At 36.2% G+C, this 17018-nt stretch overlaps 1 protein-coding gene and 1 non-coding gene across 3 annotated transcripts in view; one reads left to right on the top strand and one right to left on the bottom strand.

Moving 5' to 3' along the window:
- The window catches only part of ATP11C (ATPase phospholipid transporting 11C), a 167438-nt gene that overhangs the window by 27383 nt on the left and 123037 nt on the right, over positions 1 to 17018 (top strand). The gene's annotated exons all lie outside the window — the stretch shown is intronic.
- Positions 2849 to 2978, bottom strand: LOC111730531. Its single transcript, XR_002776728.1, has one exon. It is a non-coding gene; the product is annotated as a U6atac minor spliceosomal RNA (small nuclear RNA).

The raw sequence follows: 17018 nt of genomic DNA, 5'->3' as shown, positions 1-17018 counted from the left end.
AGCACTTTTAGTTCAGATTAGTCGTAGATCTCTGCATAAAATAGTTGGCCTATTTTGAAGTGTTGTGCATTTTTTCAGATTTATTGAGGTATAATTTACATACAGTAAAATTTTCCTTTTTTTAGTATGTACAAGTCCGTGAATTTGACAAAATTATATATAGCTTGTAGCCACTACTGGAATCAAGATAATAGAATTTTCTGTCATGTAAAATGTTCTCACATGCTCCTTTGTAGTCAATCCCTTCCCTATACTACCAACCCCTGGCAACCTACTGATCTGATATCTGTCTCTATAGTTTTGTCATTTTCAAAACTTCATATAAATGGGATCAAAACGTATAACCTTTTGAGTCTGGTGTATTTCACTTAGCGTAATGCTTTTTAGAGTCATGTATGTCATTGCATGCATTCAAAGTTTGCTGCCTTTTATTGCTGAGTAAAATTCCACTATATGAATGTACTACACTTTGTTTATCCATTCAACAGTTGATTATGAATAAAATTGCTCTAAACATTTATATTCAGATGTTTGTGTGGACATGTATCTTTATTTCTCTTAGGTAAATACCAAGGAGCGGGATGGCTTGTTTTTTTATAAGTGTTTAACTTTATAAGAAATTATCAGACTTTTCAAAGTGACTCAGTTTTGATTCCTATCAGCAATATATAAGGCTCCAGTTGCTTCATTATCTTTGCCAACATTGTTATTGTCTTTTAAAATTTTAGCCATTTTAGTAGTTGGTTAGTGGTAATCTCATTGTAATTTTATTCTGCATTTTTCCTAATGACTAATGATTTTGAGCAAGTGTCTGTTAATGGTTTTTAATTGGGCAAGGTTTTAAATAGACAGTTTTGTGTCTGTGTACACACACACACACACACACACAGACACAATTTTGAGGGTTCTTTATGTATTCTGGTTATCAGCCTTTTGTCACATGTGTTTTACAAATATTTTTCCCAGTCTATGTCTTGTTTTCTTTTTTTAATGTTATTTTATTATTAGTTTCAAGTATACAGTATATTGTTTAGACATTTATATAGTTTATGAAATGATCCCCCTAATTGCTCTTTCTCTCCTCTGGCTCTTCACCTAGCCATTACATTAATGCTAACTGCATTCCTTATGTTGTACTCCGCAACCCCATAACCATCTGTCAACTACTAATTTGTACTTCCTCAACCCTTAACCCTTTTCTCTCAATCCCCCAACTCTCCTCCCCTCTGGCCGTCACCAGATCATCCTCTGATTTGTGAGTCTGTTTTCAGTTAGTTCTTTTTGTTCCTTAGATTCTGCATATAAGTGAAATCATATGGTATTTATCTTTCTCTGTCTGACTTATTTCACTCAGCATAATAACCTACCTCTAGGTCTATCCATGTAGTTGTGAATGGTAGGATTTCATTTTTTTAATGGCTGAGTAATATTCCATTGTATATATGAACCCTAACTTTTTTATTCAATCGTCTGTTGATAGGCGTGTTTTCTTATTTATTTTTATTTTCTTATTGTCTTCCAAAGAGCAAAAGTTTTCAATTTTGATGAAATTCAATTTATCAATATTTTTTTCTTTTATGGTTCATGCTTCTTCTGTCCTATGTAAGAAATATTTCAGTCTTTGATCAAATTCAAGTTATGTATAAAGAGCACTGTTTGGGTTGAGGTTCATTTTTTAATATAGATATGTTCTATTGTTGAAGCACCATTTGTTGAAAGACTAATAGACTGTCCTTTGTCTACTGAATTAACTTTGCCACTTTATCAAAGATCGATTGACCATATGTATGCATGGATCAATTTCTGTTCTGCTCTGTTCTGTTGACTATGTGTTTATCCTTTTGCCAGTATCACACTGTCTTGTATAGTATAGCTTTATACTAAGTCTTGAAATCAGTTGGTTTGAGCCCTCCAACTTTTTCTTTTCTTGATTTTTTTTAGTTATCCTAGATTATTTGTTTCCCCATATGACTTTTAGAACCACCTTGCAATTTTTTAAGAGAGAAACCTGCTCGGATTTTATTTTGGGTGGAATTGAATCTATAGATTAATATGGGAGAGAACTGCAGTATTGATGATGTTGAGTCCTTTGATTCATGAACACAGTTTATCTCTTTGATTACATTTTCTTTGGTTTTTCTCATCAGTGTTTTTCATAATTTTCAACATATAAATCTTGCAATACTTCGTTAGATTGATCCTTGAGTATCACATATACGTTGATGTTATTATAAATGATGCCTATAAAATTTCAGCCCCCAGTTGCTCCGTGCTTGTATGTAAAACTATAATTGGTTTTTGTATAGTGACCTTCTATTTAACGACCTTGCTGAAGTCACTTATTAGGTCTAGTAGTTTTTTGTAGATGCTTTTTGGACTTTCTGCTTTTATAACTATGCCTTCAGTGAAGAAAAAAAAAAGTTTTATTTTTCCTCTCCAATTTTATGTTTTTTTCTTTCTCTTACTGCATTAGTTAGGACTTCCATCTGGTATGATGTTATATAGAAGTGGTAAGAGCAGATTCCTTGCCTTATTCCTGATTATAGGGGAAAATCAATTTTTTATCATTAAGTATGAGTTAGCTGTGAGTTTTTTTTAATAGATGTTCTTTATTAGGCTGAGAAAGTTTCTTTCTATTTCTAATTAGCTGAGTATTTTTAAAAATCATAGATGGCTATTGAATGAATGTCACACTCTTTGCATCTATATAAATATTCATATGGATTTTCTTCCTTAGGCTATTGATATTGTGAATGACATTGTTTGAGTTATGAATGTTGAACCAAGCTTGCATTTGTAGGCTAAATCCCATGTGACCATTATATATTATTCCCTTATATTTTATGGATAAAAATCATGGTTAGATGCCACAAAGTTGTTTACGATTACTTAACCATATATGTGTTTTGTAGGTTAGTAGAAAGGACCACTTCCATCCTTGTTAGAGTACTTTTACTTCATCTTCATTTGATCTTCAGGCTATCAAAAGAGAGCAAAGGGAAAGGCATAAATACAGCAAGTGTCTATGTACTAGGCAGTGTGTATGTTTATTTAATCAAAAATAATGGGTAATGGAGGTCCATCACGTAATTTGTACCACTGAAGTCTTGCAAGGTCACAACTTAAGTGCAGGTTTGTTTATCAAACCCCATGGTCAGCCCACTACATTGTATCGCCTTTCTGTGGAAATGAATGAGAGAATGTATCTGAGTGGGAGGGAGGAAGAACAACAGGGACAGGGACAGGGAGGATAGGGAAGAGATTGAGATTAGGAAAGGGAAAGCCACTTTACCACCCGCCTTTCATTGCCATCTAAGAATCTGGGCTTTTAGATAACTTGGTTTGTATCTCAGCTCTGCCATTTACTTGATTTGTGGCACATTTGTCTCACTGAGACTCATTTTTTAAAAATTTCAAATGTAGAATATTAACATAGGTTATGAAGAATAGACATTTGTAAAGTGCCTTGTACATAGAATGTGTGCAATATAATAGTGTCCATTTCTATCATAATTATTGGTTTCTTACTATTAAATGTACTTTATAACTGGAAATAATTAATTTGGATTTGGAAAATGCCAGATGTAATTTAGAATGATTTCTACAGTATGTTTAATTCTTTTGCCAAAATAGCCTAGAGCAAGTTCCTTTTTAGAAAAATGAACTTAGTTTCCTCTACTTTTTACTAGTGTCCTTCGTGAGTCAAAACAATACCAATTTACTAAATCAATTTGCAAATTGGAAGATTTTAAAAGTTCTGCAGAATGCTTTAGGCTTTAGAAATGAGAGAGAGAGAGAGAAAGAGAGAGAGAGAGAGAGAGAGAGAGTGTGTGTGTGTGTGTGTGTGTGTGTGTGTGTGTGTGTGTGTGTGTGTGTTGTGGGGGGGTCTAGAAATAGTTGTCTCAGCCCAGAGAACCGGGATGCCATTTTCATTTTACATGGGCAACCAACCATTGATAGCTAGCTTTAGTCCCTTAGCTCATGCCTATCTAATCTGACAGTTTCTGAGTCATCATAATTCTCTTCTCTAACTGACACAAACCACTTCAGGCTATTTGGAGGTAATGATGGCCTTTTTCAGTAAGGTTATTTTGGTTATCATAAGTAGGGCCCCTAGAGCTTCTGCGTTTCATCAGTCAAGTTGGAAATAACAATGAGAAAAAAAGTTGTGTCTGAGAAAGGGCAGCAGGCCTTCATTGAATGACCTTTCAGTGCCTAGGACCACAGGAGGGCTGTTGACTCCAGCTCCAGTAATGCATAGCCTTCTAGGAATTGATTCTCTTTACTATTTCATTCCATAGCAGTACCCTTTCAACTAAAAGTGCTATTTGACAGATGGAAGTAAAGGAAAATCAATTGTATTTTGAGAATTTTTGGACAGTATCACAACATCCCTTGATATTGTTGCAAGTCAGAATTAGCAGTCACTAGTCTTCTTTTTTTAAACAGCTTTATTGAGGTGTGAGTGTTTTTGCAAAATAATGCACATATTTAATGTATACAATTTGATGAGTTTGAACATATGCATGCCTTCTTGAAATCATCACCACCATCAGGGTAATATATATTTATATATCAATCACCTCCAAAAGTCTCCTCCTGCCCTTATGTTTTATTTTTGTGTATGTGGTAAGGACTCTTAACTTGAGATCTACCCTCTTAACAGATTTTTAAGTGACAGTGCAATATTTTATATTTTACTGTTTTCAAAGTACATTGACATCATCTCATTTTATAAATTAGGGTAGGTATTATTTTTAAAGTATAAACTTTATGATGGAAAAAAAAATAGACCTTAGAGATATGTTTTCCCAAAGATCACCATTGTATATTGTACCAAAATCCAAAACCCAATTCTGATTGTTGTCCAGTGCCGTGCATAAGACCTCTGGGCCTTGGGCCTGGTCTGGCTCTCTAAACTTCATTGATCTCATACACATTCAAAAACTGTCTAATGACTACCTTTGTCTCCACAGTTAGGATCAACAAATGTGAATAGATGCCCGGCTTCAACGAGAGTTCATGAAATAACTAGTTGGTGGAAGATAACATGTTGGGAATAACTTCTACCCTTCATGCCTATAACTTTCTCATTCTAGATTGGCTACACAGAGAGTTCAGTGTCCCAGCAGTAATGTTCAAAGGTTGGTTATTAAATTTTTGGGTGATTTTAATTAAAATGTTGGGCAGTGAGTTGAGGCCCAGCCTGATAGATATGGTGGGGCCTCTTGCGTAGCTACTTCGTGTTAAACATTATTATAAGCATTATAGGGGCATAGAGATTAAAGCAAAATAAATAAAAAAATATGATTCTACTCTTTAGGAACTCACAAGCTAGCAGCCAAGATGGAAGGATACATACATTTACTTCCTCCATCCAGTCTATGTTCCATTCTGCAAGCAGAACAGTGTTTTGAAAACATTTGTCCTTTCCTTGCTTAAAAAATTCAGATGGTACTCTCTTTCTCAGAGGACCAAGTCCAAGTTTCTTCACCAGACATACAAGGCTTCTCTGATTTGGCTCAGCTCCTTCTCCCTCTATACCTATACCTCCACAGCAAACTCGAGGCACACACTACTCCTTAGGATGCTCAGAGGACCTCATGACTTTTTGTACCTCTGGGTGTTTACTCATGCTGGGCCCTCTGTCTAGACTGCTGTGTTAATCTGGGTTCCCTGAGAAACAAATTTAGGATTAAACTGGCACGGATTTCATCAAGGGAAACCACCTATGTAGGAGATAGTGGGGAGCGAGATCAAAATGTAGGTATACCATTAGTCCATGATGCAAGCCTGACCCCTAGTGAAGAGGAGAGAGAGTAGCTTAGGCAGAAGCTTTCTAGACTACTGTGCCGTTAAAGGAAGGTTCAGAAAAGCCTTGGGGGAGTCCAAAGTCAGCAGTCAGTGGAATCCTGTCCCTGCTATACTCAGGCATTGATCAGGTAGGTATAGCCCATTGGAGTCATGGCTTCAGCATAAACATTAGGATGAATTTCTGAGGCAGCAGCTCAATTGTGGTCCTTGTAGTTGGCTTTCCTCTTAGCCTCCATAAATGCCTTTCCTCTTCCATTTAATTCCTACTAGTTATCCTTATAAGGGCCACTTTTAAATGTTTCCTCTTCTGGGAAGCTTTTTCTTGAAGGAAATTCTCAGCATGTCACATGATGGTCCCACTGCCTATAATGATCATCCCCTAATCTTTGCCTGATTAATTCCTTAATACACTTACTTGAACCCCTGCCACCTATTATAGGACCACAAACTAGTAGGTGCTCAGGAAATATTTATTGAATGAATGAGTTGGTAGGACTTGGACAGATAGAAGAGAGAATATAGTTGAAGCAGAATGAACTTCTTGAGCAAAGTCATAGAGGGGGAAAAATGAAGAATATACTGTGTTTTTTCTTTTTTTTCAAGTATGTCATACCCCAAAACTGTCATTTTAGGGAATGTACTATGATGCAAAACAGTGAGAGAGGGAGTGTCTTCCTGGCACTTGAAAATGATTCATATTTGAGAACTTTGTTGAGAACAATGTTTTGAGTATTTCCTGAGAGACTTCTTTCCTGAGAGGAAACAGAGTTGATGGAAATGGAATTTTACTGTTGCCAGGAAAAGTGTGATAAAGATCAAATCTCATACAACTACTACCAGAATAGAAATTTCCATACAGCAAAGAGATTTCAAAGTCCTAGCTAATGGCTCATGTGTGTTCAGTGTTAAGTGCAGCTGAACTATAATGGAATTTGACCAATTTTGATAACACAATTTGTAACATATGAATTAGTGGAGATCCATTCATCTCAACGTTTGCTGACTCTGCCAGATGTCGATCATATTTTTGATAGAAAGAAACAGCTGGCCAGGATTCAAAGTCTCAGTATCACTGCCAACCACCTACCACTGCCACGTGTTGCCAGGTGAGAGAGACACATTGAGAATAAGGCCTGACAAAATCACTCCATCAGCAACTAGTGATTTCACCCCTGATCTCTATGTAATGTTATACCCTGGTGACCTGGGTTGGACCATATATGAGGCAGGCATTTCTTTTTACCCAGACCCGAGTCTGTCCTGTGCAGTCTTCTTCATGTCTCATTTCTCCAGAGTTGCCACTTGAAGAGATGCAAGTTTTCTTCATTGTAATGTGGAGATGAATAAAGTTACCTATATCGTGGACTTGCTATGAGGATTCAACCAGGTAATGCATGCTGAGGCTTAGACTTTGGGTCTGTGGGTTAAATCTTAATATTTCTAGTATTATCAAAGTTGGTTGTTCATGCATTTGGTGAGTTCCTGTTCTGTGTTAAAGCAGAAAGGGACTTACAGGGATTTAGGCTACTGTGGCCCATTCTATAATTAACATACATAGTTGCTGATATCCATGTCTTTTCTCAAGTGAGGACAGTTGATTTTGCCTTATGCATAAACAAAATTACTTCCTCCTCCACTGTGCTCTGACCTGGTGTGGAATACCTTTTCTTTTCTTTCTCATTGATCTATATTTCTTACCTTCAAATTGCCATTAAAATTCTCCTTTAGGTTGTAATACCTAACTTAAGAAAGTCCCAGACATGTGAAAATAAGATAGGTGCACAATGCATTTCCCTCTTGATGTTTTTATCAGATTGGGAAGCTCTTTTACCCAATAGCTCTTGCCTTCCATATCCTTCCTTGCATTTTAATGGAATAGTTCATTTGGGATATTATCCATTTACTTCTGTTTTTCACTACTAACAGAGTCATTAATTTTGCCAGAGCTGCTCTTTCACATGTTTTTACACATATGTCTCTTAACCATTTTCCTCCTTTCTTTTCCAGGTCTCGCCATTAAATTAAGAACTACTCCCATCTCACTTCTCTATTTGAAAGCCAAAAACATGAATTGAATTATGACCAATAGGAAATAGATTACCTTTGATAGGTGTGTACCAAGGCAAAGGAAAGCCATAAATTAAAAAAAAGGAAACTACTATTTGAAGTCCCATAGGCATCTTTTATACTCAATATGTCCAAATCTGAACTCACTTCTCTGTGTCTTCTCTAAGCCTCTGGCAGTCAACTCTCAAGATATTTCTCAAGTGAGTTTATTTCTTCCTCATCCCCCCTGTCCTTGACCTGGGCCTGATCCTCATCATCTTGCATCTCGAGGCGATAACTTCTATCCTTATCTTCCTTCTAGTTCTGTCTCTTCCTCCACTCCCATCTGTGTACACAGCCTAACAAGAGGGTACTTTTTTCCTCTCTTTTTTGCTTTTTTATTTTTGTAAAATGACACGTGGATAAAAAAAAAAAAATCACGTATAGTTTAATACAATATTACAAGGCACACATACCTAAAATCTCCATCCAGATCAAGAAATAGAACGTTGTCAACCACCCCAGAAGTCCCTTCCCGTGCTCTGTCCCAATCATAAACCCTTTCTTCTTCCAAAACAAATATTAAAGTAGTTATTTCCTCACATTTCTTTATCACAAGGGTACTTTTTTAAAACATCAGTTTTGTCATATTCAGTTACCTCTATGCTAAAAGCCTAGGGATGCTGAAATTCACTCATAGGTTTTGTCAGGGCTACCTTTGCAGCTCCTTTCTGTGACTACTTCTCCCTCTAATTCCCCAGTCTCTGGCAATGCTGGATTATTCACAGGCTCCCAAATACCTCAGATGCCTCTTGGTGTTTGCCATGTACCTCTAGGCATTTACTCCTGCTTTTTGGAGTTCCCTCTCTTCCCAACTCATGTCATTTCTGCTATGAAGCTGTCCTGGATCTCTTCTCCCTGACATACCTGAGACAGAACGAATTCCTCCTATCTCTGTTCTGTGCCTATTATGACATTTTACACGTGCTTCTTTTATTAACATTTATCATTGTCTCTGGCACCTAACAGATTGCATAATGTATAGTAGGTGCTTAGTAAATGTTTACTGAATGAATCTACGTAATCGATCTTTAAAGCTCTTTCAGGGTGTATCAGATTTTCTTCAGAATTGACTCAGAAATTATGTACTCAATCATATGATCAAGCTTGCGTTTCCTTATGTATTCCTTCCAATTTCAGTTTTTTTTAAGTTAAATTTATTTTCTGTCAGTAACTAACATTTCCAGTATTTAGTTTTATTATTTTTTCTTTGTATATGTTGGATATTTTGACCACATTATTGGTGACATAGGCCTTTGTGAGCTTTTCTGGCTATCTATGCATCATTTTTATTGTTTCCATAGTAACAACTAATAATTATCAAGCACCAACTATGTGCTAGGCACTGTGCTCAGCCCTGTCTATGCATTATTTACTGACTCGTCATATTTTCATTTTACAAGTCAGGAAGCTGAAGCTTAGAGAAGTTAAACAAGTTAAGGTCATAAAGTTTGAAAAGGGGTAGGGCAAGGGTTCAAACTCAAGCAGTCTGACTAGAACTGCTCTTTTTACCATTGTTATTGCTCATTAAGAAAGATAATACGTTCTCAATTGCAAACTGGGTTTTTGCAAGGCATCTATGGAGCATTGTTCATTTGTGGAAGTATGTTACCCATTGTCTCACTGGACTCTAATCAGTTAAGTTCTTCATTCCTCCTTCCCATAGCTGCTTTTATTCTGGGCTCTAACTCTGTTGACATTAGGTGTATATATCTTTTGGCTAATGGGTGGCAGCTTGGTTAATGGCTCTCAGCGAGCCACAAATAAGGAGATTGTTTTCGTATTGACATATCTCTTCTCAGCCACATGTATTATTTAGCTTATGGCTGCTGCCTTAAATATTTTTGCCTTGTGCCTGGCTCAGTGATAAGTTGTATCTTTTACAATACTATTGGTCATTAACGTTAATTGCTATTTCCTAACTTCCCTATGAGTTACTAAAAGAATCTCCAAGTATAAACAATTAAAGAAGCACTTATGTGGAAGAACACCAGTACAGGAATGTCCAATAGTTGGTAACACACCGGACCCATGGAGCTTACAGAGACCCAGACCAGGGACTCTGGATGAATTGGGTCTGAGACAGCAGCAATGGAGCCTCAGCCATTTAGGGAATCATTGCTGGTCACTGGTAAGTGGGCAGAAAGGAACACAGATGCATGATGTCTGGTTTCACATGTGTAGGTATGACGGAGTCAGTGTTTGTCTTTTTTCCTTTATTAGTATGTCAGCTTCTCCAGGGGAGAAATAGTATTTTGTTCGAGCCTCATGCACTTTAGTACTGCCGAGTCTTGCATATGGCATATAGATAGGGCATAGCTCACCCGCTAGTGTTTCTTGTCTGCTTTAAAGAACTCTCTTACTACATTTTGGTTTTTAAAGTCAACTTTCCATTTCAGCAAATTACCAAGATTCATCTAGAATGTTTGGTTGTGTAAAACCTTATTGCATATAACTATTTCTTAAAACTAACAGCAGCAATAACAGCAGCTAACATTTTTAGTTTCCCTAGCAAATGCTAGGTGCTGTTTAAATTGCTTTATACAGTTATCCCTTAAGAGTACTCTCATAGATCCTTTGAGGTTGGTAATATTATTATCTCTGCTTTAAAGCTAAGGATGCAAATGGGTTATCACTTACAACTTAGAAGATTTTTTGTAAAATAGATCTGTTGTATTAGGAATTTGAACTGCACTTACTGCCTCAGGTACTGCTTTATTTGGAAAGAACACTTGAACATTAGTATCGCTGGGAGGGCGCTTCTGGAGATAATGGTTTTCACTTAGATCACTTATATGTAATCATTTGGAGGCAGGGGGGAACACCACTTCTGTTTCTGTTTACTTGTTAGAGAAGTGATTGTGGCATTTTCTTCCAATTGATAACTTTATCAATAACTTTTCTAGTAAGGTTTTTTTTTTTTTTTTGATGGGGAGTGTGGTTCAAGGCTATATTTTGTTGTTGTTTCTTTCTCCAGATTACCCTACTCTCTGTTATAGTGTAAACTATAGTCTCTGTTATAGTCAATACCCTACTCTCTGCTATAGAAGGATTTAGTGGCTGATGGTCAATAGTTTCACTCTTTTGCCAGTTCTTGATACTGCAGATGAAGTAATACATTTTCTTGTCAGGTAAAATGTATAAGGCTGCTGTTCAACTTAGAAAAATCAGCTAGAAGTACTTCTCAAAAAAATTTCAGAAACAGTTTGACTTTTCCTTTTTTCATTTTCCAACCTTGTCTATCTGTCCCTTGAGAAAACTTCACACCTCCTAAAAGGCCAGGGTGCTCTCCACGTTAATAATGTTCCAGGATTATTGTTACTGTTCTCAAAAGAATGCCTGGTTGCTATCTTGCTTATCCTGAAGAAGGGTCTTCAAAGGCACTTTCCGTTTCTTGGCTAAAGAGCATGAGAAGAGCAATACCAAGATTTAAGTGGCCAGGTGAGAAACCAGGTAGATTCTAGAAATAGGTATTATAATACCTAAGTTCATGTAAGTTTATTCCGAGAACATGACATTTGTTTTATCTTTTCCCACAATGGAAATAAATGAATGGGTAATGAAAATGGTATGATGGCAAGAGGATTGATTTGTAAATTTGTCTGGTATGCTTTACCATCAAAGAATGAGATTGAGAGGAGAAGGGTGGTAGAAGAAGGAAAAAAATAGACAAGGCATTTGGCTAGGCATGGAAATAGATGTCAAGATCCATGCACCATCTAATAAAGTTAAAGCAAGAGAAATCAGCAAGACTTACTGTGGAGCCAGATCCACTTCAATTTCCCTTTCCTCTCCTTTCTTACCCTCCAATTCCCCTCATGTTGTCTGCTTGCAGCCAGTGTGGATGTGACTTCCAAGTCTTACCCCCAGAGTTTGGGATTCACTAGGTTTGGCTTGGAGCAGAGCTCTGCATTTTGAACAGTTAATTTCCTTGGGGATTTCTCTTGCAGACCTTCTCAGAAGCACTTTTTAAGAAAGCCTGGATTCAACCTAGGGGCCCAAATATCCCCTTAATTGTTCAGCTGTTGGGGAGAACACTTGGAATCAGCAGGAGTGTTGGCATACAGCCACACAATCCACTTGTCCTCTTACACCTTTGCCAAAATGGGAACAAATGTATCTCTCTTTATTTTGGAAAATCAACTTTGTATAGCCATGTGGTTGCTAGTAATAGCTAAGGATTATTGAGTTTAATGTGTACTCTAAAAGGTATTCTCTCAGTAAATCCTCAGGAAAAAAAAACCTGGTGAAGATAGGTACTGTTAATTTCTGCATTTTACAGATAAGGAAACCTGAGGATCAGAGAGTTTAAATGATTTACTCAAATCATAAAGCTAGTTACAAGCAGAGGAGGAAGTTTATCCAGACAAGCTGCTCCTGTCTACACTCTGTTTCTGTTCTTAATGGACCTCAGATGCAGCAAATTGGAATCATGGTTATCCTTGGTTCAAGACTCGTTGCAGGGAGCCCATCAACTTTTAAAAAAATATTTTAGAAACAAGCCAATTTGGGGTTTTTGTTTTGTTCGTTGTTTTTTAGTTGTGGTAAAATACGCATAACAAAAATTTACCATCTTCACTACTTTTAAGGGCATGGTTCTGTGGCATTAAGTGCCTTCACTCTCTTGTAAACCATCACTACCATCCACTTCCAGAACTCTTTTCAACTTGCACAACTGAAACTCTGTACCAATTAAATAATGATTCTCCATTCTCCCTTCCCCTAATCCCTATCAACCACCACTCTACTTTCTGTCTCCATGATGGAGTCGATTAACTCTTATGTTAAGAGTATACCATTAATCTCCACAGTCACCAACTTTGCTATTGATTTTTTTTTAGATAAAAATATTACAAATCAAACCAGTATATACAAGCATATATTCAGTGTTGAAACATAAAGTCAAAGACATTTTAAAATAAATTTAGCCTGCCTTAAAGATTGCAAGATCATATCTTTTAAAGCACTTGAGGTCCACCCAGCTATATAAAACAACTAGATTTATATTTGTCAACTTGTAGATAAGAAAGCTGCACTGAAAGGAAAAATAAGCCTTATAGTTGGGTAGTTCCATTACTCTAGGGAGGGCATTTTGTTTGGTAAATACATACATTTCCAGTCACATGAATTCATGCAAATTGCTGCATCAGACTAAAAATCCATTATGCTCAGTAACTTTAAATAATGAGATTGTATATTTTGGGATGCTTTAGACAAAGCAAAGCATAACATTATATGCTAAAAGTGCTGATTATGAAAGCTGAAGCTCTTCTTTTTCACTGAAGCCCCACTTTTTCCTCCCATCAAATTTTTTTAAGTGAATTGTCTATGGGTTACTAATACTTAGAAAACTGAATTGTGTAGTTACATAAGTATATTACAATTACTGTTCTAGAGCCGATTAGATAACAGTGCAATAGAGCCATAGGAAACTCACAGGAAAACAAATGTATTTGGTAGATCATAGGAACTGTTATAAGGTTGGATTTTTACCTGGTATCTTGGTGAGTTTGGTCAAAGGTAAGCTTGATAAAAACTATTTTAGATGCTGCCATTGTTCTGGAAGTTATCGTGGTCAAAATCAGTTTTTAGCTATTTAAAGATAACCCTCCTGTGCTTTAATTCCTTGAGTGGTCTTGAAATACTCAAGTTATATCAGTCAAACAGGGACTGAAGTATACTTTATAATAACTTAAAATTTAGGTCATCAGTTTTTACCTAATTCTAAAATCAATAGGAATGATTTCTTTTACTTCAGAGTCTCTTTTATTGGCATTGTTATGTAACTAGGATACATGTGATTGAGAAAAATTTGATGGACAATCAGTAATCAGGATTTTTTTAATTGAAAAGTTTATATGTGGTTAAACCTTTTTTAAACTCCAGAAAATATAATAACAGTGACATTCTCACTTCATTCACAGCCCTATTCACCAGAGATAACCACAGTTAAATTTCTAAGTGTTCAGATTTTTTTAGTCTATGTGAGCATATACACATAAGTGCACATATACCTTTTTTATATAAGTTGGAATCATAGAATGCATAATATTCTTCAGTTTGCTCTTTTACTTTATGTTAGAGATGATTTCACATTGGTACATTTTGAGCTACTCATTTTAACAGTTACACAGTAGTCCATTTTTAAGTTAAACAGTTTCTTCCTGATGGACATCTGGATTATTTAGTTAATTACTTTACTATTATAAACAATGATGTTAACAAATGTCCCTCTACATTTTATTGCTCTTGTTTGTAGAATTGCATAGCTGTTTTCTTTTAATTTATTTTTTATGGTAATATTGGTTAATTAAACCCAGTAAGTTTCAGCTGTACACTTTAACAATAAGACATATATATATTTATACTGTGTGTTCAGCGTAACTTTTTTAAAATTGGAGTAATATTATTGAAAGTTTTCCAATTTGATAATTCTGATAGTTCATAATTTTAAAATAAAGCCAATGTAAACAGAAGTTTTGGAACAATAAGAATGAAAACCATCATCACACACACTTGAACATATATGTCTAAAAATATGTATAAATATTAATTTGAACAATAATAGCTACCATTTAATGATCACCAACATTATCTCATGTAATCCTCACAATACTATAGGATAGGTACTGTTATCGTCCCCATTTATATATGAGGTACCTGATTAGAGAAAGATTAAATGACTTGTCTAAGGTCCCATGGGTAGCATCAAAGTGAAGACTCCAAATCAGTGTGTATTCAACAATAAAAAGGTAAATAACTCAATTGAAAAATGAGCAAAGGATTTTAATAGACATTTTTCCAAAGATGTACAACTGGCCAATTAAACATGAAAAGGTTCTCAACACAATTAGTTGTTCGGGAAATGCCAATCGAAACTACGGTAAGATAACACTTCATGCCTATTCGAATGACTATTGAAAAAAAGAGCAGGGGGAATTAAGAGTATTGGTCAGGATGTAAAGAAAATGGAACCCTTATACTTTTTTAGTGGGAATTCAAAGTGATGAAGCCATTGTGGTAAACAGTTTCCTGGTTCCTCAAAAAGTTAATCATGGAATCACGATATGACCCAGCAGTTCCATTCCTAGGCTTATGCCCAAGAGAAATAAAAACATATCTTCACACAGAAACTTGTACACAAATGTTTATAGCAGCACTATTCATAATAGCCAAAAGATGAAAACAGCCCAGATGTCCATTAACTGATGAATGCATACATAAACAAAAGGTGGTATATCCATTCAATGGGATATTGTATGACCATAAAAAGGAATGAATTACTGATACATCCTACAATATGAATGAACCTTGAAAACATTATGCTAAGTGAAAGAAGTGAGACACAAAAGACCATATAGTATATTACTCCATTTATTAAAATGGCTCAGAATATGTAGAAGGTAAATTAGTGATTATCAGGGGCTGTGAGGAGGAGAGGAAAGGGGGAGATGATGAGTGACTGCTAACAGTTGCAGGGTTTCATTCAGAGGATGAAAATGTTCTAAAACTGAATCGTGGTGCCCAACTCTGAATATATTATAAACCATTGAATTATAACTTAAAAAATGTGGGTTGTATATATTATCCAGCATTATAATGATAGAGAGCCCTTTAAAAGCTCGACCATAGAAAGCCTTTCAAATATTGTTCCTTAAAAGTCTTTTTTTCATAGGATGATCTCCTTCAGTGTCATGCCCTCAACTGCTAAATTTATGTGGATGAAGAACAAATTTATCTCTTTAGTCAGTCCTCTCTCCTGAGTTACAGACCTATATTTGGGACCTCTGAAGTGAGAGGTCTACTGGCTTTCCTACAGACCCCTCAGAAGCAACACTGTGTCTAAAACAGCTCATAATTACCTCTATTCACAAATCTAGTTCTTCTGTATTCTCTGAGTGGATGATGTCCCCATTTATCATCATCCAAGTGATAGACCTCCAGGTCATATCAGTTTTTTCTTCTGACAACTCCATCTACTCTTTATCATCCATATGGGAGCAGCTAGGTCCAAGCGAATAGTTTCTGCCAAGGTGAATGTGGTCATGTGCATTTGTGTACTTGGTCCCTGTCCTGCCTTGCCTCTTGACATCCTTACACATTTACCGTGAGCAATAGAACTTCTTGTAGATCACTTAATCACGCTACTGCCATCTTCTGCACTTAGGCCTTAGTACATGCTGGCTTCTCTGCTCCATCTTCCCTCTTACTTCTTAGTGTAGCTAACCCCTATTCATCTTTGTGAGACTAGATTTAGGCATCACATCCAGGAAGTCTTTACTAAACACTAGCTGGGATTGTTAGGCACCCTCCTTGCCCCCTCTTGCCTGTAGCTCTTCTGATGTTACATTCACCATATTACATTATCATGATCTATTTGAGTGCCTGTCTCCTCTACTAGATTGTGAATTTTAGATACTACAGCCATGGGGGGAAATACTTATCTAGTTTCTCTGTGTGTGAGCAAAGCGGGGGGTCCTTCCTTTAGTCGGATGCCTCAGAGAGGCCTCCCTTTGCAATCCTATGTAAAATTGCAACCTCCCCCAATACTTCTTATCCTTCTTCCTTGATTTAATTATCTTCTTAGCACTTATTACTGTCTACTAAACTATATATTTTACTGGTTTATTGTCTTCTCCTGCTAGAATATAAGCTCCACGAGGGAAGAGATTTTTGTCTCTCTCTCTTTTTTTTTTAACTGTCGTATTCTCATTGCTTAAGCCAGTACCAGGTACATGGTAGGCACTCAGGAAATATTGGCTTTATTTCTTTGTTTGTTTTAGTTTCTTTTTTCCCCCGGCTTTGTTGAAATATAATAGACAACTAGTTGCTCATGTTTACATTGTACAATTCAGTGAGGTTTTTATTTCAATTATAATTGGTATACAATAATATTACTTTCAGTTGTACAGCATAGTGATTAGAGATCAGTATAACTCACAGTGATCACCCCACTAAATCTAGCACCCCTCTTCCCCCTTACATATTTATTACAACATTATTAACTATTTTCTTTATGCTACACTCTATATCTCCATGTCTATTTTATAACTATCCATTTGTACTTCTTAATCCCTTTGCCCTTTTTCACCGTCCCC

The sequence above is a fragment of the Pteropus vampyrus genome, unplaced genomic scaffold, assembly GCF_000151845.1.
Source record: "Pteropus vampyrus isolate Shadow unplaced genomic scaffold, Pvam_2.0 Scaffold318, whole genome shotgun sequence".
In the NCBI taxonomy this organism is placed as follows: domain Eukaryota; kingdom Metazoa; phylum Chordata; class Mammalia; order Chiroptera; family Pteropodidae; genus Pteropus; species Pteropus vampyrus.
Note: the sequence above shows the minus strand (reverse complement) of the source record. Positions and strands in the feature narration are given on the sequence as shown.